Source organism: Protopterus annectens, chromosome 3.part1 (genome assembly GCF_019279795.1).
Source record: "Protopterus annectens isolate FY-2018-M chromosome 3.part1, PAN1.0, whole genome shotgun sequence".
Lineage (NCBI taxonomy): Eukaryota > Metazoa > Chordata > Ceratodontiformes > Protopteridae > Protopterus > Protopterus annectens.
Genome location: NC_056732.1, coordinates 975,638,143 through 975,662,347, shown reverse-complemented (window position 1 = coordinate 975,662,347; position 24,205 = coordinate 975,638,143). Strand labels below are relative to the sequence as shown.

Sequence of the window (24,205 nt, the reverse complement as noted above, 5' to 3'; positions counted from 1 at the left end):
GTCAGTTAATACATAGTTATATGAGCCATACTCATCTTCCAAAGTAATAACCACTGCTGACTGTTGCTGAGATGTGCACACGACCGTTTAAAGGTGCTGTACTATCATTGTTTTCAATGTCCCTTGTAATACCCAGCAACAAAATAACTGGTCACTACACAACTATAACCCAGGATCACAACAGCACACAGTATGTGCACTATCACAGAGCCATAGCAGACTTACATATATCAAAGGTGATCACATACAGATAATGCAGCACATTCAATAGTGCTAATATCCACATACATATCTATATACATTACATATATATATATATATATATATATATATATATATATATATATATATATATGAAACACACAATCCCAGTACGGAAGGAACTGCCAAAAATTATATAACAACCAAGAAATGTATGAACCAAAGTAGATGCGTGGCTTCAAAGAACCAGTCAGCGTGTATTCCAAAAAGGTAGAAGTTTAATAACGTGAGCGCTTTCGCGGTCCTGCCGCTTCTTCAGACGTAAGTAAAAAACATTAATAATGATGCTTACATATAGTGAAATTCAAAAAACATCACTTCCTGAACAAAGAACATCACTTCCTGAACAAAGACATCATTTCCTTAACCCAAAACTACAAAATGCAAAAGTACAACTACCATGAAGCGCTAAATATAAAAAGCATAGCTACATTGAAATACAATGACAGTCAAATATAAAACATTGAATCTAAATTCATCTGATAGATCTGCCTTTAAGGGATGGCTTAAGGGGGACGGATTCATTAAGTCCCCTACCCCAATGAGCCGCTAACCGCAAAATCCACCGGGTTTCTGCTACTTCAGTGCGATTAACAATATCGCCACCTCTTAAACAACCTGGCTGAACATGTATTACTTGAAATAAAAAAGTATGATGCTCATAGGAGAGCATATGCTTAGATATTGCACTGCAATTGTCACCTCTAGTAAAGCAATACATATGATCACGAATCCTCTCCCTCAAGGACCTGTTGGATTTGCCCACATAGAATCTAAAGCATGATTGACAGCAGGCGACATACACTATGTTGCATGTATTACAATCAGAAGTACACTTAATTTCCCAAAGCCTGCCATCATTGGGGGAACGAAAAAATCTGGAAGTGTCTATGTATCTACACTGGGGACAATGACCACATTTATTGGTATGCTATTTATGCATATTTATTGTCGCCTGCTGTCAATCATGCTTTAGATTCTATGTGGGCAAATCCAACAGGTCCTTGAGGGAGAGGATTCGTGATCATATGGGGATGGCTCACAGGTGTGTCACACGCCATCCTACCATTACATGTGCAAACAGTACGCTATGTTACTGTTACTTGACGGTGAAGACATAAAACCTACACAGCGGTCGGGTGTTACCGACTGTACGTCACTTGACACCTGTAACACTTACATCCTCCTGTGTGCATATAGCAGCACAATTAGGTTCATAGGTTCATAGGTTTATACTAGGCTATCTGCCCCAAGGCATTTATAAGCCTAGCCTGAATTTTTGTGGCTTACGCCACCCCTTATATGAAAAAATACTGTACCCATTAGTTTGTTGTGCCTCTGTCCAGCAGTGACACAGAGATGATTCCCGGGGTAAACCTACGATCTCCCATCCACAAGTCAAGATTTCTCTTGAACAGAGCCAGCGAGGTGCTCTGCCTCACATGGACCGGGACTCTATTCCACAGCATAGGGAGTCTCTGAGTGATAAATCTATCCCTCCAGCACGTCCTATTTATATCCGTGCTAAGGTTTAAGTCACTTGCTCTAGTGGTTTTGGTGGATTTGGATTTTTGAGGTGGAGCATGTCCATTAATTCCGGGTTGGACATGGCCTTGTATGTCAGGCACATGTCACCTCTGAGCAGACGGTATGCGACTGAATAGAGCTGGAGTTTCTTCAATCTGGCAGCATATGACAGATTTTGGAGTCCCTTTATCCTTTTGGTGAGAAACTTTTGGGGTCTCTCCAATTGCTGCAGATGTCGGGTGAGATACATCCCGAATGGGGCATTGTACTCGATCATTGGTCTGATAAGTGAAGAGTACAGGGGAACAATGACCTCACTAGATCTGGATGTGAATCCCTTCATGATCAGGTGGGCAATGTAGAAGGTCTTTCTAACCACTTTAGTAACGTGAGTGTCAAAAGAAAGGCCACTGTCAACCTGGGTCCCCAGGTCCCTGATAACCTCTTCTGTGCTTAGTGGATTGCCACCTATATGGTAGCTTGGGGTTACCTTGTTTTTCCCGAAGGGTATGACTATACATTTTTTGGCGTTTAACTTCAGGCCATGGCTCTGGCACCAGCCATCTGTTTCCATGAGTCCCTTCTGAAGGATATCCGTGTCCGATGCACTTTCCACTATGGCGCCCAGTTTGCAGTCGTCTGCAAACTTTGTCAGCCAAAGTCCTCCCATGTTGACCTGTACTTCTGAGAAGTAGATGCAGAACAATAGGGGGCCAAGGACAGAGCCCTGTGGGACACCACTTGTGACCGGCTTGGAGTCTGACATAGCGCCAGCAACTCTAACCCTGTGGGTTCTGTCCTTAAGCCAGTTTGCAACCCATCTTGTAACATATGGGTTTACATTTAAGCTGGTAAGTTTTTCTACAATACCCGAGTGGGGTATTGTGTCAAAAGCCTTTGCAAGGTCAAGGTAGGCTGTATGGACTGCCTTTCCCTCATCAATGGCCTTGGTGACTGTTTCGAAGAAGTCGACCGAGTTCAAAAGGCATGATCTTCCCTTGACAAAGCCAAACTGGGTCGAGTCCAATGTCTGCAAGTCCCCTATATCTTTGTTTATGAGCTCCATTATGATCCTCTCCATAGCTTTGCAGACTAGACTTGTTAAGCTTATGGGGCGGTAATTACCAGGGTCGGTAGAGGCACCGCCTTTGTGGAGTGGGACCACAGTTGCCGTACGCCACTCCTTGGGCACGTATCTTGTGGTAAGGCTGAGATTAAACAGCTGCCTTATGTGGGTTTAATTCCTCATTTAGCTCGTGTAGCACACAGCCGGGGACACCATCCGGTCCCATTGATGCTGTGTTTTTAGCTTTAGAGAGAGCAGCTTTCACCTGTGCATTTGAGATGTCTGGGAGGCTACACCGCTGGGATAGTTATCTCTCCTTTAGGGGAGAGGGTGAAGTTTGCACTGAACCTGTCTGCCAGTATGTTGGCAATGTCTGTGGGTTCAGTGATTTTGTATCATTTTGGACTAATTCTGAGCATATCTGGGAGTTTCCACCCAGGTTCCTAACATAGCTGAAAAAGGCCTTATGATTGTCCTTTGAATCCATGGCAATTTTTCTCTCAAAATTGGCCTTAGTTGATTTTATGAGTGCTCGTTTTTTACTAATAATGATCAGGGTGACTTCCTTTTATGGATTTTGTTCTATCATGTAATAGCTTTCTCCTCTTATTGTAAAGTTTGTTAATGGCTGGGGTCCACCAGACAGGACGTTTGCCCTTTGTGGAAAGAGTCTTGGTTTTATTTGGGATTGCCTGATCTATGCAGTCCTGGAGGTGTTCATAGAAGGCATTTGTAAGAGCTTCCACAGCTTGGGTTGTGGTTTCCACTGTCTCAGGGGCCTTGAAGGATACCACACCAGTCTTGAGTAGTGTGAAGTTTGCTTTAGAGAAGTTCTTCACTGTGGTCTTTTTGTTTGGGGTGGGGCGGGATGTGGATTTCCAGTGAGATTAGTTTATGATCAGATCTCACCAATGAGGGATATACTTCCAGTGTGGAGCATTTTGTCCCCATGTTTGTGATAATGAGATCTAGTATATTTTCTCCTCTCGTGGAACAGTGACTAGCTGTTCCATGGCATTTGAATTTATGAACTCCAGGAACCATTGGGCTAGAAAGTTAGGGCTTGAGTAATGTTCCCAGTCTATATTCGGTAGTTGAAGTCACGCAATATGATGGTGTTTGGAGATACATTTATACCCTCCAGTGTCTTCAGGAAGGCTGTGTGGGGTTCCTGAGTTTGAGAGGGTGGCCTGTAGCATGCTACAATTTGTAGAGCAGTTTTGCCTATGGTTAGTTGCACCTGGATGGTTTCCAAAGCTTTTTGCGTTGCCACCAACCTGGAGGTGTGGGTATCCTTTATGAATATGGATACACCCCCTCCTTTTGTGGTGTGGTCCGGGTTTGGGGCCGGAACGCATGATATGAGGTAAAACCTAATAGTGCCGGGGTGCTCTCAGGAGCCTTGAACCAGGTTTCAGTTACAGCACAGACATCGATGTTCTCCATACTGAGAAGGGCCTCGAGTGCGTGCATTTTGAGATTTAGACTTCTGGCATTGAGCAGCATTACCCTCAGTTTCTTCCCATTTTTGTTTTCTAGGGTGGTAGGTTTAGAATTTGAGCCTTGCCTAAAAAAGGCACTATAGGGGTGGCAAGAGCCTTAGCCAATATCCGGAATCTAGACATAGCGTTGGTACACATAATGCGGCCAATACTGCTGCATGTCTGTCAGACGTATCATCATATAGCAGGTGTATCATTCACAGTACTGCTATGTGTGTTTGTATATGTGACCATATATGCCACATATGGTGGGGAATACATCCCAATTGTTACACACCCTTGTACACTGTTGTAGACATCTGTACATACTTCAGTGTGGAAAGCATGACATAGGCAGGTGTGGTGTGTGTATCACACACATCAGCTATCCGTATGTGTATGACATTTGTGGTCTCCACAGTGTGTGTGTGTGTGTGTGTGTGTGTGTGTGTGTGTGTGTGTGTGTGTGTGTGTGTGTGTGTGTGTGTGTGTGTGTGTGTGTGTGTGTGTGTGTATGTATGTATGGCTGTCTGGTGCATGGAGTGAGGGTGTATGCTACCATACAGAACACACAGGATCCCTAACCCCTCATGGTGATGCAGTCTACTACCCTGTTGATGCCATCGGTCTCAGCCATACTGGCTACCTGTACATGTCCTTTCTCTGTGTCACGTCGTGTGGGTGCACAGTACTGTGAGAGTGATGACCACATAGGCAAGTGTCCTCACCTCAACACTATGGGGCGTGCGTTATAGTGTTGTTGACAGCGTGAGTGTGGGCATGTTCCTGTAATGTGACAGGGTATTACTGCTACACAGTGAGGCCTCATGCTATCAAGTGGCCTCTAAAGTTATCATTGGCCAGACCGCTGTGTACAACCCCTGCACCATGTCAACATACCTGTGATGTGACCTGGTATGGATGTCACGTCTCTAGCCACTGTAGCCCATTAAACTGCACACATGCTGCTGGATCAGTATATGTGTGGACATCTGTGGTATGTTAGGCTTTCCAGCAGTCCGGTTGAGGCTACGTATAGCATGCTGATATTGCCATACGTGCCTGTGAGTACTCCACAGTTACACATGGGAGACTGCAAACACTGCTACTTGTAGGCACATTCAAGTAGACCATAAGGATGGAACCAGGGCCTCATTACCAACATGCTGTTACTGTTGTTACCGAGACAGATACTGTGAACATATCACAATGCAAGCTACACCTGTACTACATAGTATGTCTGGTGCATGTCAACAGTACACAACTAATGTAATATACATGTCTCTCACTATTCTTACACAACTAATGTAATATACACTTCCCTCACTAGTCGTACACAACTAATGTAATATACACTTCTCACTATTCTGTTCACCCTATGCATCAGACCATTTGAGCATGTCCCTGCACCGATGGTGTGGATGACAGGGATGCGGCACAGGCTTCATCATATGCACAGAGTTATAATGTTTGCCAGGGGCATAGGCTGCACCAATGGGTGACATCATGTGTTTGTGGGTAAGGGCCGGTGATATGATTGGACATGTCTGTTCAGTATGCATGTGGGTGTTGTGGTACAGATGTGTTTTCTGTGTGCGTGTATGTGTGCACCCAGTCCTGCCTTTTGTGAGGCCTACACAGGGGTATTATTGACAGCTCCAGATTGTACAGACCAGGTTGTACAGCTCACTGTGTCCGGCCATGGCCATGTGACCTGTGCCTGCCAGGGGTTACACGGGCATTACCAGGAGGAGGTACAGATTGGCTACTGTCTGACACACATGTCCACTGGAACTGTGTCCCCACTAGGAATGTCCAGGGCCACATCCACATGGCCTGCTGTGTCCTGGTGTGGACAGTGCAGCACCAGCTGCACTGCTACTGCTACCGGCACTATGGGAGCAGGCATGTGAGGTGGCATGCTCACATTGACCTGCACTAGGTGGTGTAGCTGGCCTACATCCACGTGTCCTATGCCTCACTCCTACCAGATGTTCCAGCACAGACAGCTCACGCTCAAGGACTGCCATGCCACGGTCAAGGATTCCGACCATGTCACCCAATCGCCTGTCCAGAACATCAGCAATCTGCTATTGAGCATTTCCCAATGCCTGGATGTTGTCATTTAGGGTATGGATAGCAGCCCTCTGCAGCCTCTGCCCTTCTCTGTTCTGCCATTCAGCATGTGCCTGTGCTGCCATTACAGTCTGGAACATGAGTCTGGTGATACTAGCCGCTGCGCTCTGTCCTGCAGGTGCATGTCTGCCAGAGGTCCTCCTATGAGCAGCACCAGCCACATGCCTGTGTGGCACATCTCAGACATTACACTGACACCATGGTGTGGAGGCACACCTTCTGTAGCCACCACACATTCCTGTTCCACGCTAACAGACGCTGACTGTCCTTCCTCTATGACCACTGGTGATGGGGTATGTGTTGGCATGAGAACTGTGTGTGGGGAAGAGGGGGACATAGCTGGGATGGCAACCATTGGCACAGATTCAGCCCCTGACAACCCTGCCTGTACCTCATGCATATGTTCATCACTGCTAGTATCTGTGGGGACACTAACATCAGATGGACCGCAGGAGGGTAACGCACCTACATCACCTGTGAATGCAAAGAAAGACTCTAAATTACAATAGAGACACACAGACACACACACACACACACACACACACACACACACACACACACACACACACACACACACACACACCATGTATGTGATTTGACAGACGGCATGCAGCATGACTGTAATATAGCAGACGGCATGCAGCTCAGACATTACTAGCATTAGTAAGCATACCCCCTGGGGTGCACACTACAGCAAGCAGGTGTCATATCAGTAGCCATGCAGTTCACACAATCATGGTAGTATACATGCATCCCCGTAATACACCATGTGGACCAGAACAGGATAACAGTACACATGGCTGATGTGACCTTGACATGTAATCCGCTGACGTGTGAATTAACATGCATACATGTCTGACACAATGGTGTCCTGACACATGTACAGTGTCATAATGGGCATCACATTGCAGTGTTGTCTGCATGCCCTACAGATAGAATGTATGTTTAGCAAATGTGCATGTGCATGGAAGGGTAGTGTGAGCCGTCTACATTGCTCTACAGTGTGAAGTACAGACACTGTGCCATTGCATGGCATCATGAGTTGTCTATATTGCTATACAGTGCATAATATGTACACATTGCATAGCCATAACTGCATGCATACCCATGACATAACTGTGGATTGTGACCCACGATGCTGAGGTGTATACACACCAAACCATGCCGTGTCATGTGACAGGTCACTGGAGGACCTACAAATGACACCCCTGCACAACTGCAGAGTCTTAGCTGCCTGGCAACCATGTCCACACATAGCGGACTTGTCAGTTCACCATGCCCCACATGACATTGATGTACCACACACACAAGGTGCAAAGCTAATGGTGATGTCCTACAGCAGCAAGGTAAATGTACTGTATCTGTGGCCTGATGTGGTGTTAATGTCTGTAGAAGCTGTACAGGTGACTACTGTCATGCTATGACACAGGCGTGATGTTAAACACATCTTATATGGTAGACGTCAGTGACAACTCCAATAGCTGTGCACAGGCTTTTAGGATGTCCAGTGTACCACATCAACTGTATAATCGGTCAACTAAGGCTATAATTGGACCATGTGTGGACAATGTGAAGCAGGGTGTATACACATCACATCTACTGTGTGGCTACGTATCTCTGGCCATCCCCCATGGCCATGTGTGCACATGTGTTGGACAAATTTGTGTGATGGCCATCTATCACACATGTCTGTGTTGTCCCATATGACATACACCCATAGATGTCAGATATGTCACCATCCACAGGGCTATGCAGACAACAGGTTGTATGTGTGGTATGTGGGGTATGGGTTATGAGATAGTGTGACATTATTGCAGCCAATACACTACGTGTCTGGGACATGTCAGATGGCACATCACAATGTGTGTACCCATTGCAGGGGCATATAACACAATGGTGACTCATGTGGGCTGCCCATATCACAGCTCACTGTGTGGTACTGTTTGTGTACCACACGTGTTGTTCCAATGTATAGTACATAAGCCTCCATTGTAGAACACCTCCACTGTTATATGCACAGCTGACCACACATGTAGTAATGACAAATACTGTGGTTTCATGTCGGTGTTTCATTTTGTTTGTATATATTGCACATGAGTGGCCTGTGTGAATGATGGGTGATGCGACCTGTATATCGTGAATGGAACGAACGTCAAGTGTACAAGTGTTAACTGGCCACATGGCGAATAGATTTATGCTTTAACATGCCTAATACTGATGACAGTCTCACCTGCAATGGACTCATGTCTGTGCGGCATGCCAGAGGTACCTGTATAGAGGTGACACAGCAGTATGAACATTATCCATGACTGTATGACAGCCACAGGGTGCATGGTGCATGTTAACACATTTGCCTGTACAATAGCATACAGTATGCACATGTGTGCATACACAGGGTAGCATACTGTGGTATGCAGCATGTGTGTCCACATACCATGCATATGTTGATACATTACATAATGTACAGTGACACATGCATGTAAATGGGATATAGTAGCCATATGTGCAGTACTGACGTACCAGGAAACTCCAGGCTCATTGGTTCGGAGACACCCACCTCTACGATGGCAGCTAGTGTTTGTGGATGCTGTTCTGAGGGTATCCCCAGACTGGCCAGTAACTCCTCAGTGTGTGTGAGTGGGGGCTGGGTTGGTGGCCCACCACCTGTTCCACCTCGTTCCCTGGCGATTGCAGTGGCACGCTGTTTTGCATGTTGTATTAGGTAAGTGCAGTGTCTGTGCACCTGCTGGTAGGTGAGGTTATGGCCACCCACATCATTCACCCTCCTGCAAAGATCCTGCCACAGGTCGTCCCGCTGCTGGGCATGCTGTGGCACATGGCTGAACAAAACCTCGTGGTTCTCATGGAGGTACGGGATGAGGACATCATCCTCCTGGCGGCTGTACGCTGGAAGGTGTGTATGAGGCATTATCTGTAAGACATAATGATGGTGGCAGGCCACAGTTTCAGAGGTGCACAGAGATACTGCTGCACATACATTTCTATGGCATCTAGTACATCTGCTCAGTTATCTTTGCAAATCATCATGACACTGACACGACTGACATGTTTGTGTCACACACATGTAACACCCGTTATGCATTGGATATCATCACCATATATGTGTGTCACCTCATTACAGTGTTCATACTCCATGTGAATGCTGCCTTGATGTGGGCATGTCTGTTTGCCTGCACTGGTGTTCTTACCTATCTGCACATGCCTGGATGCGTCCACAGTAATGCTGTTGACCTTGATACTGTGTATATGTCACATATCAACACAGACACAGCCTTAATGGACTTGAGCAGTGACAATGCACACATATGCATGGAAACCAGTACATGCATGTGTTTTGCCATATACATTTACACAGCACTGTACAGCTGTTCAACATCCTGCCACGGATCGCCTGTGTTGCACATGTGATAGACATGGGACAATGGTTAGTCGGATGTCATTCGCAGGGATGGTTATCAACTATAGCATGTACGGGCAAGGTTTCCTAGCTGTATCCAACAGCCATTATGCCACTGCAAGGTGCATCAGTGCCACATTACTGATCCAGACAGGTGACACTACATCTACCATGCAGCCATCACACCATGTATGACAGGGATGACATGTGCAGCTTTGATGGACAGGGTTGCATGGTATGGCGGGAGTATGTCACATGTATGGCACAGGGATCTGTCCAGCATGTGGCGATCCTAGTATTAGTACGGTGGCTGTCCATGACATATGTCTTTCAGATCACGATATGGACATGTAGCATGTCCAACATCATAGTGTAGCAAATGTCTTTATGCAAGGTAGACAGCATGCTGTATAGTGGAGGTGAGGATTGTGAAGGCTGGTATCGCCCATCCACGCATAGCCATTACCCCTTAAAGGTGATATGTAATCCAATATTGGTCACCCAAGTGCTGTGTATGCCTGTCCAATGATCTCTGTGCTCATGGATGGCACCCTGCCATGACATGGGTACCTCGTATGACTACCTAAGGGGCCTGGAGATGTCACCAAGTCAGGGAGGTGTACTGCACAGCACCATCCCTTACACAGTGTCCATAATGTTGACCACAGCCTAGGTGGTAGTTAATGGGTACTGGGATGTTTACCTAGCGGTGACAATGCTGATATCATCCATCAGAGTGTGCACATATGTCACACACCTCACCCACACAACCCATTCTGTATGTTGTTCACAACACTGAGACAGCTATTGCTCATAGGTCATGGCCATTCACATCCTTACATACACAGATGCCTGACATTTGTCTGTGTGGTATGGGCTACAATGAGGGTGGAGTACAACACATTAACCCTGTTTTACTGTAGCTGGCACTGGTGTGATATGCACATGTCACTCTGGCACCTTTTGTAGTTGTGAGTCTGTCAACAGGCCACTGGTAGAACACTCCTGTGACATACAAAGGTATTTGTAATCAAATATCCGTACTGTCTTGTACATCTGTACTGCTAACATCTACACTGATAATGGTTCATGGACATGCAGACCATACTCAGCAGGGTTATAGTGTGGTGCCACCAATTATGACTGTCGTCACCACTTGTGGGTTGATATTATCCAACACCCTATCTGTATTGTATGTTCATGCTCAGCACTTGTTCAGAACTTGTGAGCATGTCATGAGCTACTGATTAATATAGCACCCATTCCACACCATTTCTCACAGGTACACTGTCCTCACATTTCCAGTTTGCTTACAGTACAACAGCTGTTGTACACACATAACTCACATATCCTGTGAGACATGGTTGTATATACAGGCATGTCCAACTGTCACATACCAGCGCTATTGCCTGTCTATATGATGGATATGTCATACATGTGGCAATAGAGCAATTGTCTCATGTAGACAGTCAATGCTCACCTCCCAACATACGACACTACAGCCTGTGGGGGATGCACATATGCAGCCCTGCTGGGGGTAATGCTGTCACCAACCCTGACTGCACCTGACAGTCATGTGGGGATGTGTAACATTCGCAACACACCTCACTCATCACATATTCTCACATGATCTCCACAACAGGCCACACATATGAGAACAACTTGTGCAGTACCTCTCCATACTCTGTGTAGGCACCAAAGGCAGCCCCCATCACCAAACACAACAACACCAACTTATAGCCCACAGACTCATGTGTGCCCATCACATACAGTCAATAGGGAGTTATAACATACACAACACATCAGTCATGGGTGACTCTGTAGGCAGTCACACTGCTGTTCCACTCAGAAGGCTACACAAGGTGATAGTCACTTACATCTTGCTGTCGGGAAACTGGTTCTGCAACATAACCTATGCACCCATGCCACACCTCACCAGGTACGATGTGACTGTCATTCTCCATGTTAGTGTGACTGCCCTGAGATGCAACTCCACAGACTACATGTGCAGGGTCATGCAATAGCTCACCAGTCTTGTAGCCCTGAAGGTGTGGGCCAAGCCCTGGGGAGCATTATGCTTTCATCCGGACCTGATACCACTGTACAATGATTGACTGTGTCACATCAACAGTTGCCTATGCTTCTGCTGTCATTCCACAGGCATCTGGTATCTGTCCGCTTTGACTGACCTGGTCATATGACACGATGCTTTGGCACAGATGACCTGCACCTGTCAGCCCTGGGAGTACAGATCACATGTAAGGCTCTTGCTGCTTCTATACTGCCTGTCTTGCACAGTTTCCAATAACAGTCACCACCAGAACAGGAACTAGCAAGCAAAACAAGCCTCATCCATCCCAAGCCTCATCCATCCCAACCCTTTTAAAACTTACTCAAGATGCCTTCTCCTCCACTGAACAGTGGATGAAAGACAACCATCTAGCACTTAATGCTGCTAAAACTAAACTAATGATATTTACTCCCTCTAAAACTAATAACTTTGACAGGAAATTATTCTCTATCACTAGCCAAAATAACACACCTCTTGAGCTGGTATCTGAAACCAAACTACTAGGAGTCCAAATCGATGACAAGCTTAATTTCAACTCCCATCTGCTACTAAACATAAAAAAACCATCAAAACTCGGCATGCTCTACCGACATAATCGGTTCCTCACCCCAACTACTAAACTTACTCTTTCTACCACATTTCTCCTTCCTTCCTTCTATGGTGCCCTCTTTAACAAACCTACAATCATCTCTCAAAGCCAAACTGTCCTCATGCTACAATAAAATAGCCAGATTTGCCACCAGCAACAAATCATCAAACCATCACTGTATACCTCTTCACAAACTCAACTGGCTAGAACTCCCCAACTACCTTTCCTACACTCAGCTTACCTATGTCCATAAACTCATATTCCAACCATACCTCTGTCCCTCCCTCTCAACTACCTTTAAAATGCACCACACCCAAAGACTTCTAAGATCAAACAATCAAAACCTTATTGAGGTTTACAGATCCCTCCGCACCCCAGGACATAACCTCCTGTCCTTCTCACTAGCTCGCTCATGGAACTCCCTACCCCTCCATTCATTACTACCACTAGCCTCTCATACTTTAAAAAACAACTTCATTGTCATCTAACATCAGCATGGCAATGCTCCTGCTCCCATCCCCCATAGCCTACTGTCCACTCTTCTTCTCTTCCCCTTCTTACAAATCCCAGATAGACATTTCAAGCTTGCTTGTAGTATATAATTTCCCTACTTATACCCAACAATCTCCTAGCCTACTGCATATAACTTCCTATCAGCCTACTGCATCTAACTACCTATCAGCCTACTGCATCTAACTACCTATAAAAAAAAAAAAAAAAAAATTTACATTAAAAAAATTTTACATTAAATACTATTGCATGTATTACTTTTGATTCAAATATATTTGACATGATTATAACCTGAAATTGTATAATGTTTACTCTGTAATCATCAAGTAATCTATGTGTGGAACTTGATCTTTGTATAATCTGTATGTGGAGCTTTTCTCCCCAGGACTCCATTGAAAATGGGTTCCTTGGGCCCAATGGACTATCCTGGTTAAACAACTGCAAATAAATAAATAAATAAATAAATAAAATAATAAAAACATGGGGTCATGTGACGCAATGCTTGACATCTTCCTCTGTGATGCACGCAGGCAAGGTACACCTTATAATGCACCACTTCAATATCTCTGCAGTGACTGGGACCTGCCTCTCGGCTCTGCAGAGCACACCTGCAATGACAGGTTTTAGACAGACCATAACTTTCAGGCATGTACCTGGACCGGCACACCCACGGCTGAGGTGTTCCCATATTCTGCTATGTTGTACACACATCCTGGCTAGTTACTTAGCACAATGCATCAGAGGTGCTCCACGTGCAACTGTGTCCAGAACCGCTATACACATTGTAACAAGCTACGGATTCAACAACATACCCCACAGTTACCAGACCTCATTTGTTGGTGTACTGGACAGTAGGGCTCAGACAGCTACTACTGATGTCAGACTGACACTACCCCACACTTAACTGGGATAGCCACTCATGTACCAACACATTAGGCCAACGCTGTCCGTGAGTCATAACCTCCACTCAACTGAATCAACCCATACACACCACCTCCAAGACCAACATTATCCTTGACATGAACACTACCAACATGTGACTGGTGTACCAACCTGAGGTTATCCCCTCATTCGTGGATTCTGAACATATGCTAATCACCCTTGGTAGCCACATCCCGGCACCACACCCTTCACGGCATACACAGTACATGAGTACTACAACAACTACTACAGACGTCATATGACAGCAGTAGTTAACGTCATGACACCCATGCAGATGGACAATGCACATACAAATGCTGAAACATACCCCAGTGCACTTCATTAGCATGTACATGACTGCATGGATCATGCTATTCCACACAGAGCCATGACATCACTCTGGGGGTCAAGTTCCATGGACATAATTTACAACAACAGGTGGAGGCTGTTGCACAGTGGTGTACAATCCCATGGGTGGGGTAGCTCACTGGTCAGCCATGGTAGGGCCACGGGGATCCCTCATCACATACTCCAAAACTAGCTATGTAAACATTACTGCGACACATTCCGGGGTGTACCACAAGGCATTATGGTGGTATGTCAGTAGTCAATGGCAATACCCACATCTGCTCTCACATACAACAGTCACTCAGGAACATTACAGAACCAGCTGATGTTGGCAACATGCTGGCAGATGGATTCAATGCTAACATTACACCCTCTCACTCTCTACAGGGCCACAATCCATGCAGGAACATTGCGGTGTCCCTGCAGTCACACCTACACAGTACTGACCTGCACTCTATATGTCCTGAGACACTGGCCCCATGTCACCTTCCAAAATCCCAGGCTGTGATGTCCACAAACTTCTGAATGACATGTCTCCCCACTAGGCCACCATATTCAGTAATAGCCTTGTATCAGACATTGTGGCCCCTGAATGGCACACAGCAACAGTTATCACACTCCACACAGGTGACGCCACAATGCACAAGTGGGACAATTGCCCTACACAGCTGACTGGACTGTTTTGCACGGCTATGGGGCACATCATCATGGACGTCATTCACAGAGACATTGTTGGGCTCCGGTCCTTTGATGCCACCTTGGTTGGACTTGTTAGGGCCAGAGCATGGCTCCTACACCTGGTGGACTCCTTTCATACAGTTACCAGGGTAGTTGATGACAGTTTGGGGGTCCACACAGCCTACATTGTCCTCTCATTGCCTTTCAGCACCGTTCTCCATTCTGGTATTGACAACATACACATCCACCTGCACATCGTAGCCTATGTCTCAGGAAGTTATGCAACGTGGCTCATGGACAGGACACACACAATGAGGGTAGCATACCATAGTACCTACTGCATTTCAGTTACACTTAGCATACCACAGTCCTCAGTCATAGGGCCCCTCATGTTCGGTATATGCTTCCCTGAGGTACAGGCTAGCACAGAGGGACTTTCCCTGCCTAGTTTTACAAACCACTGCATACAAAGCACCATGACTGATCCACCAGCTGATACTGACTCCATCCATACGGGTGTCACTGTGACGGATACCTGATATGAATATCATGGCCTCAAGCTGCATGACACAAGGTGCATGAACATCACCTTTGCATTACACCATTCACCCACTGACTATCACTTAGGTGGTAGTCCCATACATACATGTCACATTGTACGTGTTCTTAGTACACACGTATGTCGCACCCACTTCTGTGATTACTATATTGCCACTGTGGCGTGGATATACTTCTACGTGGCCACACTTATCTGTACTGGGTGTATAGCTGGTACATAGGCACCCATTGTACCTCTGAACTCCAGACTTCTACACACATTCATGGGTACAACACCCCATTTAGGGTGTACCTTACACAACAGCTACAGCTTTACATACCACAACATTAACATGCCATAACGTTTATTGAGCTCCGACAGTTAAAGTATGCAGCTGAACTACGGACACCACGTCTGCACACATTTGCATACTACATACTCAGCGGTGACCTCTGCTGAACAGACAGGGCCCATGTCCACAACAATATTAATGGATATACTCCACATATGCAACATAAGCAAAAGCCACTGTGAGCAACATGCTCATGGATATGTGCACATACGCAATGATGAGTGGGATGTGCTTGAGGGTTACATTCCCATACTGGACACTCACCATGCTTTGGAACATGATTCCTATGTACATCACGCAGGGACACTCAGTAACACTGTTCATGTGATACCTCACTTGGTGGATGGGAGACACATACACCAGGGATCACTGCAGTGGCTGTACTGGGCAGAGGTGCAGGTAACACATGGCTCTGCTGTTCAAAGGACACTACCCTAGAGAGGTGCCCCTGGTGTGAACACTGTAGTTGTGCTTACACATAGACTTGCCAGACTGCATAGTACCCCACTATGAACCTGTGAAGCTATTACATGTCCTTTGTGCATGGTTACTTGGTAGCCCTTCCATTTAGATAAGCTATCATGCTATTACAATGTCCCATGACTACAAGCCATATGTATCCTGTTATTGTACATGCCAATAGACGATACCTTTGGTATGCATGATATGCCTGTTATGCTGTGTAGCATATCCGACATATCTACCTACAATACTATACATTACACATATTTTACATAGTATCCCATAATGCAAAGCATACTTGCACAGCAAGACCACCTTAGACACGTCATTGTCGTCATATGCCCATACACATGCCTACTGTGACAGTATATCAACATATACTATCCCCTGCTATGGCACGTACTTGTTGGACATACCCTACCACTGACGGTGGGTGGTATGGAATTGTTCTGTTTAAAGCCATCATGTAGCATCCCTTGTGGTGTCTGTGATGTTTACCTTGTGGCCCACTGCTGGACGCACAATTTCTACAAGCGTTACTATGCTCAGCAAGACATCACTACATAAATACCTTTTCCCACTTTATGCATTGCGGACACTTTTAATTAATGCAAACCAGGCTATACATACACTAACATATTTAATACAAAACATGCTATACATACACTTACATTGAGTGTTCTACATACCTTGTTATCGTTCCGGGCTTTCATCTCTCTTACACTGTTTAAACAGTTATATGGTATGAGCATACGGTTTGAATGTCTGGCAAGTCATCCTTATATATGTCGATACCTGTAACATGTGGTTTCCTGCCGCCAATTGGTGTTCCTGAGTGACTAATTACTTGCACATCAGCTGTGCAGCTACTCCATTCACCAATTACACCGCAACAGTGGGGTATAATTGAATTCTCCACTTGGGCGTTGCCCATTTGCCCTACCTTTGGGGAGACGGCCTGTATTGTGTTTTGTTGTGTGTAATTGCAACTGCTATGTGTAGAGACAAGTATAGTTTGGATTCATGTCCCCTGTGGATTGTGTGTGACAGCTAGAGTATGTGGTTCAACATGTGGGTGTACCTGTCATCCCAACCGTCTGATAACGGACTATTGCAAACAAAACCTGTAACATCGCTGTTTGTTCTATTATACAACGGCTACAATTTTGCATGGCGCCTTTAATTGTGTCTCTCACAAGGTATGTTAATGGTTCTGCAGATGTAATTGACTGACTGGAAGTTTGTGCTGTAATTACAGTCTGTATTGCTATAGTTTCTAGTGTGGGGGATGTCGGTGGGTGTACGTAGCATATACAGGTTTGTGGGGCTTGCATTTCTACATGTTCCATTTATATGTGTGTGGTCTCCTTCCCTAATTAAAGAGCTATCAGTTAGTAGACTTATGTTACGGGATTTTACATTGGGCTGTTGTTAATTGGTTTCTATATAGTATGCAGGTGAGGTTGATACTTCCATACCTCCGGAATTGCAGTGATATGTAAAGGGATATTTCTAAATGACAGCTATCCCGTGTATTTCTGTCCCAGATATTTGTAGTCATTGCAGTTATGTTGGTGACAGAACCTCTTTGCCATGGGTTGCCACCTTTTCATATGGCCATTGTTGGACACTTGCGGGACACACAGCGGTGTTTACAGGCCGACACATAGCCACGGTCAGTACACAGGATAGCACATACTTTTATCCTCAATACATACCTATTGTTGTGGGACTTTGGCTACTTATCATATTGCATGTAACATTTACGTTTCTTACATACAGGCATAACTATTTCATGCAACTATTACATAATATATGGGACATGATAATGTCCTAAAATCTCGGACAGTTGCCCGTTGTAATGTTTTATGTCAGGACACACCTGCCCAGGGAGGGGCTGTCCCTCTTAATGTGGGACAGGTGGTAACCGTATGCCTATGGCTAGCTGTACCCACACCTACCGTAATGATCTACCTCTGAGTTGGCACTAACAGACACACGATGCAGACACACACACACACATTAAAGTCACATGAAAACGCACACGGCACCCTCAACACACACATACACAGACTACGGCACTCACAAACACAGTTGCACACAGTACCTACGTGGACCGCAACACCGGCAGCTGTAACTAAATGTCCCTTCATATCATCATACTATTACTCGCAGTTCTACTGTTCTGGTACTGTGTTCTTTCGGTCTTTCAGCCTCGTGGTTACACGTGTCGGTATGTGACACACTTCATAGTTGGCAGTATCCTATTTATTTGTACCTCCAAGGTGTTATGACTGTCGTTTATTATATATTATATGTTATATTAGCAGATATCGGTGAATCCGTATATATCAACATATATCACTCTATCGCCCTTTCTATCTGTATTTTATATATATATATATATATATGTGTGTGTGTGTGTGTATATATATATATATATATATATATATATATATATATATATATATATATATATATATCTCTGACAGGGAAAGTGACAGGCAAGCTACACCTTTCATTGTGTACTTGTCGGTGTATACTGTTTCCAGGACTCCGCACATTTGTGTCTGAAACTGTCACATTACACACCTGCCGTAGGTTAGGGTTACCACCTGTCCCACTTTGCGAGTGACAGTCCCTCTTTGGGCAGTTGTGTCCTGCAAAATATTTGTAAAAATGGCAAATGTCTTGAGATTTTAGGACAACTTATTTCCTATAGTTTATGTAATAGTTGCATAAAACAGTTATTCTGTATCTGAGCCACCTATATGTTATAAGAAACAGAATAAGTAACTAAAACATTACAAGAATAAACTTTTATCTAGCCAACAGTGAAGTTCTAATTTTCGTACTGGCCGGGTGTATGTGTCGGCCTGCAAACATCTGACATATGTCCCACATTTGTCATTTGAAGAGGTGGCAACCCTACTGTAGGTGCATCTTGGTTAGCAATAGTGTTAGGTGATTGTATACATGATTGCGTGTTCTACTCCTGGCAGTGGTTGGTTTACCCTTCAGAGCAGGCGCTATTAGTACAGGGGTGAATAATGCTGGTTTCACCTGTTCTGGACATCACTGACCGTGATCTGCACGATATTCGGAGAAGCTTAGCCCTGTTTCGTGCATATCCGTATAGTCATATTTAAATGTTGCTTACCAGCAGTGGGCAACGCATATTCCCGCTGGTGTGTGCTAAACATGATCTGATGACCTGCATCTGGCATGCATTACTTGTGCCTTCGGGATTACGTTACATCCCTTGCAGGACATGGGACCAGGAACATGCACGATGGTCACTGCATTTAACACTTGGACATCTGGGATTTGTACACGTGTTATTTCGTATTGAATGTGGAGTATACTATGGCTGTTACTCCATACTGCACTCACATGGGTAACTCAGTTAGTTTACATATTGATGAGTCCAGTTAATGGTATGTCCATGTGATGTTTACTGGATGTGCTCCGGCATTGGGTATGTATATCACAGTGAGCCACACACAGTACTGTGCTACACCTTCAAATGACCATAGGTGGAGCATGCTGGGGTGATGAATACCTGTCATGGGTACACCCCATGCCTTGACACAACATGCATGATTACATTATGTGGAGCCCCTCATTAACGCAGCAGGGAATCCGTGCTGAATGTGTGCAGAACAGTGCTTACACGCATGTGCTTCCGCGATTGCCTCTGCTCCACTAAGCGACAGTTGGTTACTCGATGTTGTGGCGACAGCAGACACTGTTTGCCCCATTTGGTGTATGGCCTCTGACAATCAGGCATGTTCCAACCGATGTACCTGGGAACATATACACACAGCACCAACATATGCTGATAGGCGCATGTACTGTTCAGGTGTTGACATTCCGTGTTCTAATAGCTGTTGCGTGTACAGTGTTTGAGGGCTGCCTATGTAGGATTCACACAGTGGGCCACCTATACATTACAATTTACAGGTGGTCGTGTTTGTGTGCCATCCATTTTACTGTGTGTGCAGGTGGAGAGGTGTGTCAGTCTGCAGGGGCCTACACTGTCAGAGTATGTGCTATACATTCCCTCTTTGCCAAGGTGTAGGCATATTGGGCACACCTCCATCTGCCTATTGGGGCTGGCACAGTGTGTTCGTGGTCTGAATCCCTCTGTGCCTGTGATGGCCTTGGCAATTGTGGTGGGCTATGAGGGCCTTCACCATTATGTCCCTGCTGCAGCTGTTTCCGCAGGATCATATTATGTAGCATGGCACATACTATGAAGATGTGGGCACACGTGCCTGGAGAATACTGCAAGGCTCCACCAGATGTGTCCAAGCACCGGAACCATTATTTCAGCATCCCAAACACACGGTCTATGATGATTCTGGTTTGTGCATGTGCCTCATTATGGCATTCTTGCATGGGTATGTGTGCATTTCTGATGGAAGTCATCATCCACGGCTCCAGTGCATAGCCAGCATCCACCACAAGGTGGCCATGTGGGATGCCCCCCCTGACAAATACCTGATACAGCTGTGAGGCATGCCAGATATGGGAGTCATGGTAGCTTCCAGGGCTGCCAGCACACACATCCATGATAATGCCCTGGGCATTGCACACAACCTGGCAGTTGATGGAGTGGAATCCCTTGCGGTTTATGTAGTGCCTACCATGCTCACCGGGTGGTGACTTGATATGTATGTGTGTGCAGTCTATCGCACCCAGTACCTCTGGGTAGTGTGCCACATGGTGGAAGTGACGCATATTGCTGGCCAACTCCTCCTGAGTTTGGGGGAAATATATATGCTCATTGGCATGTGGTAACATCGCATCCAGAAACTGGTGTAGTACCCTGGATGCTGATGCCTGTGAGATCCCCATTATATCTCCAGTTGGCCTTTGAAAGGTACCTGTGGCTAGTATTCGCAAGCTTACGCATACCTTCGTGTCCACTGGGATGGGTTCCCCCTCTGTTGTTTCTGGTTCTCAGGCGTGGCCGGCACAGCTCCACTATTTGCTGCAAGATGTCCCTGTCCACCCTGTAATGCTCTACTATCTCCAGATCATGTAGCCCCTGGTAGGTTACCCTTGGTCTGAACACTCTTCTCCTCCTCCGGGGCCTACGGTGGTTGTCGGCATCATCCTCCACAACACCGTCAGTCTCTAACACATGCTGATGATTCACAGCTATGGCAGCTCCCAACATGTACATTTTAAAAGTTCCCCATGTGTTTACACCTATGGTGCAGTGTTTGGGAATACACAGGTGTATGTAGGGTGCTTTAACACTTTATACTATTGTGCTGTGAACACTGATGATGTCATAGGGTGTGTATGTACGATAGTAGCTACAGGGTATCTTATGTCTTTTACTACCAGAACTACTATTGTGGTGCCTTTGGTGTTGAATTACATTTGGCTGCCGTGGATTACCTCTTAACCTTCCCTTTACATTTCTGCATGTTTCACCTACCATTTTCTGGTATGCATCCAGCAGTCTGCTTTCATTTGTACTTTCCTAGACCTGGCTTATCTTGTGTAATGTGTTATATTGCCAGTCTACTGTAGGTTTGCTTTGCTCTGCTATGACAGATCTCCTATCTTTGCAATCCAATGCCTCCCCTCCTTTCTTTGCAATCCAATGCCTCCCCTATCCTGTTTTTCAGGATTCTGCGAGCAGACTTGTCAGCCGCCATCAATTGGCCGCCGTGAGTTGATTGGTGTTAATTGCTCAGTAGTACTCCAATTACCCTACTTCGGCATTTCCTTCTTTTCTTCCCCTGACCTTCCTGTTTGTGCTATTGTTCACGGAGCGTGCATCCGCTTACCGGGTTTCGGGCACGTTATCATCCCCATACACATGTGCTTTCATGCACCATATGTGCTCTCAGCTAAACAATTCTATACCTTCCTCCCCACCCATGTCCTGCAGCTTTGTTTAGCAATGGCCAGGCCACATTTGCATTGCTCCAATGTGCTTACTGCTACGGTGGCACACCCCTCTGCTGATGTCATGTATCTCCTCTGAGCCACTCCTCGGTGTTATAGTGCTGCACCATATGGTACATCCTTCATCCGGCAGGACGTTTGCGATTCAGTATTACCTGCCTCATTTGCATGGCATTGACTACTAATTCTTAGTTACCATGCCAAACACTGTCGCAGGCCCTTAGCAACCCTTGCACCTTGGTTATGGTGTACCATGCCTACCATTGCATATTATGGTGAAATCCTGATTTGTATTACATTGCGATTTTATGACATTTGTATATATTTTCTTTGTGTTCCTGTTTGCGCACACATGCCCTGGGGTTGTACTGTGCGTTACTGTGGACATGACATTAAATGTTGTTTTTTAGGTGTTGTGCATCTTTTCTTATGCCATTGGCTGTGTATTTAGTCATTGGCATATGTTAACTTTGTAATACATGAGTCTGGTCTGCTTCCATAGCTCCGATGTTCTGTTTGGGAAAATGTAAACTATGTTTTTTGGTTTACATTTCCGTGGGCTTATGCTATGCCTACACCACTTCATGATTTGCTATATGCCTTCATTTGCATGGTGCGACACTGTGCATGGGGTGATTAGCATACCTATGCCGAGGGCTGCGCAGTTCTGGCGTACACCAGTAGTGCACATGAAAATGGATCGTACCTGAACTGCTCGACGGCCATATTTGGCGTTATTCCACCTACGCTATGCCTGCACCTGGCGCAAGCTTCATGAATCCCGGGGTTAGAATTCCCTATTCCCTGGAATCTCAATGACAGGTGATTTTATCAGTCATTTGTTTTCTGTTTGTATATTTCTTTTTCTTTTTTTTTTCTTTTTCCATTAGTTCATGTAAGATATTTCATGTATTGTGAAAACTACTGTATTCGATACTACTTGATATTTTTGCTGTAATGTCTGTTTATTATAGCTAGAAAAGAAATAAAAAGTATATTGGAAAAAATCCTCTTTGTATATCTTTTTAAATATCTGTAATCTGTGGAGCTTTTCTCCTCAGGCCTCCGTTTAATGGAGTTTTGCACTCAGATGGACTATTCTGGTCAACAAAAGCAGATAATTAAATAAATAAATTAATTAATTTTTCCAAGAAAATAGTGCAAACATATAAAATATGAGACTTACGGGTCTATTGTTGGTAAAATATCCAAGAAAAGGTGAACAAATGCCATATGGAAGGGAAGTTGCAATGAAAACCAAGCTAGTTTGAAATGAGTCCAAGTCATACTGAAAACAAAAAAAGAAAATTAAAAATATCAGTAAAGGAAACAATCTAAGTGAAAACAAAGAGCAGAATAAGGTACCTGGAATACGGCTTACTTCTTCTTTTACAAAAGGCCCCAGTGTAGGATCCAGAAACCCCAGAGCACTTCCAATGCTGCACACCACAAGGGAAACAACTAGGATTTCAGATATGCGTAATAAATTAAGAAATGAACCTCCAGAGTGCTTTGAGCCTAAAACAAATAAACAGATATTTGTAGATCAGCAAGTAAGTTACCTTATAAAATCCTATAAATGTAAGCTGTCCTTTTATTATAGTGTAACTCTGTTTTTAACTTGATGTTCATTCTGTTTACTGTACATGTATTTTTGTATGCATATATAGTTTTAAACATATCTAAACTTGAACCTGAATTTATGTACAGTGAGGAGTTAACAATTTTAATATAAATGACATTAAAAACTGAAATGAAACCGAAAAGTACATCATTTTAATTTTTTAGCCTGGCCATTATCAGTTACTCAAATTGTATGTATATTTTAAAGCAGTATAACTGACGAATTAATAGACATGAGCAGATTTTAAAAGGTTTTGACTATAAATGGTTAGTAAGTTGCATGTGATATAGTTAGC

At 44.8% G+C, this 24,205-nt stretch overlaps 1 protein-coding gene across 1 annotated transcript in view; it reads right to left on the bottom strand.

Moving 5' to 3' along the window:
• The window catches only part of LOC122798319 (MFS-type transporter SLC18B1-like), a 600,458-nt gene extending 576,647 nt beyond the window's left edge, over nt 1-23,811 (bottom strand). Inside the window, exons 1-2 of the mRNA XM_044067153.1 lie at nt 23,668-23,811; nt 23,473-23,574 (exon numbers count right to left, since the gene is read on the bottom strand). The gene's annotated coding sequence lies outside the window, so the exon portion shown is untranslated. The remainder of the gene's footprint in view (nt 1-23,472; nt 23,575-23,667) is intronic.
• Nucleotides 23,812-24,205: the final 394 nt, after the last annotated feature.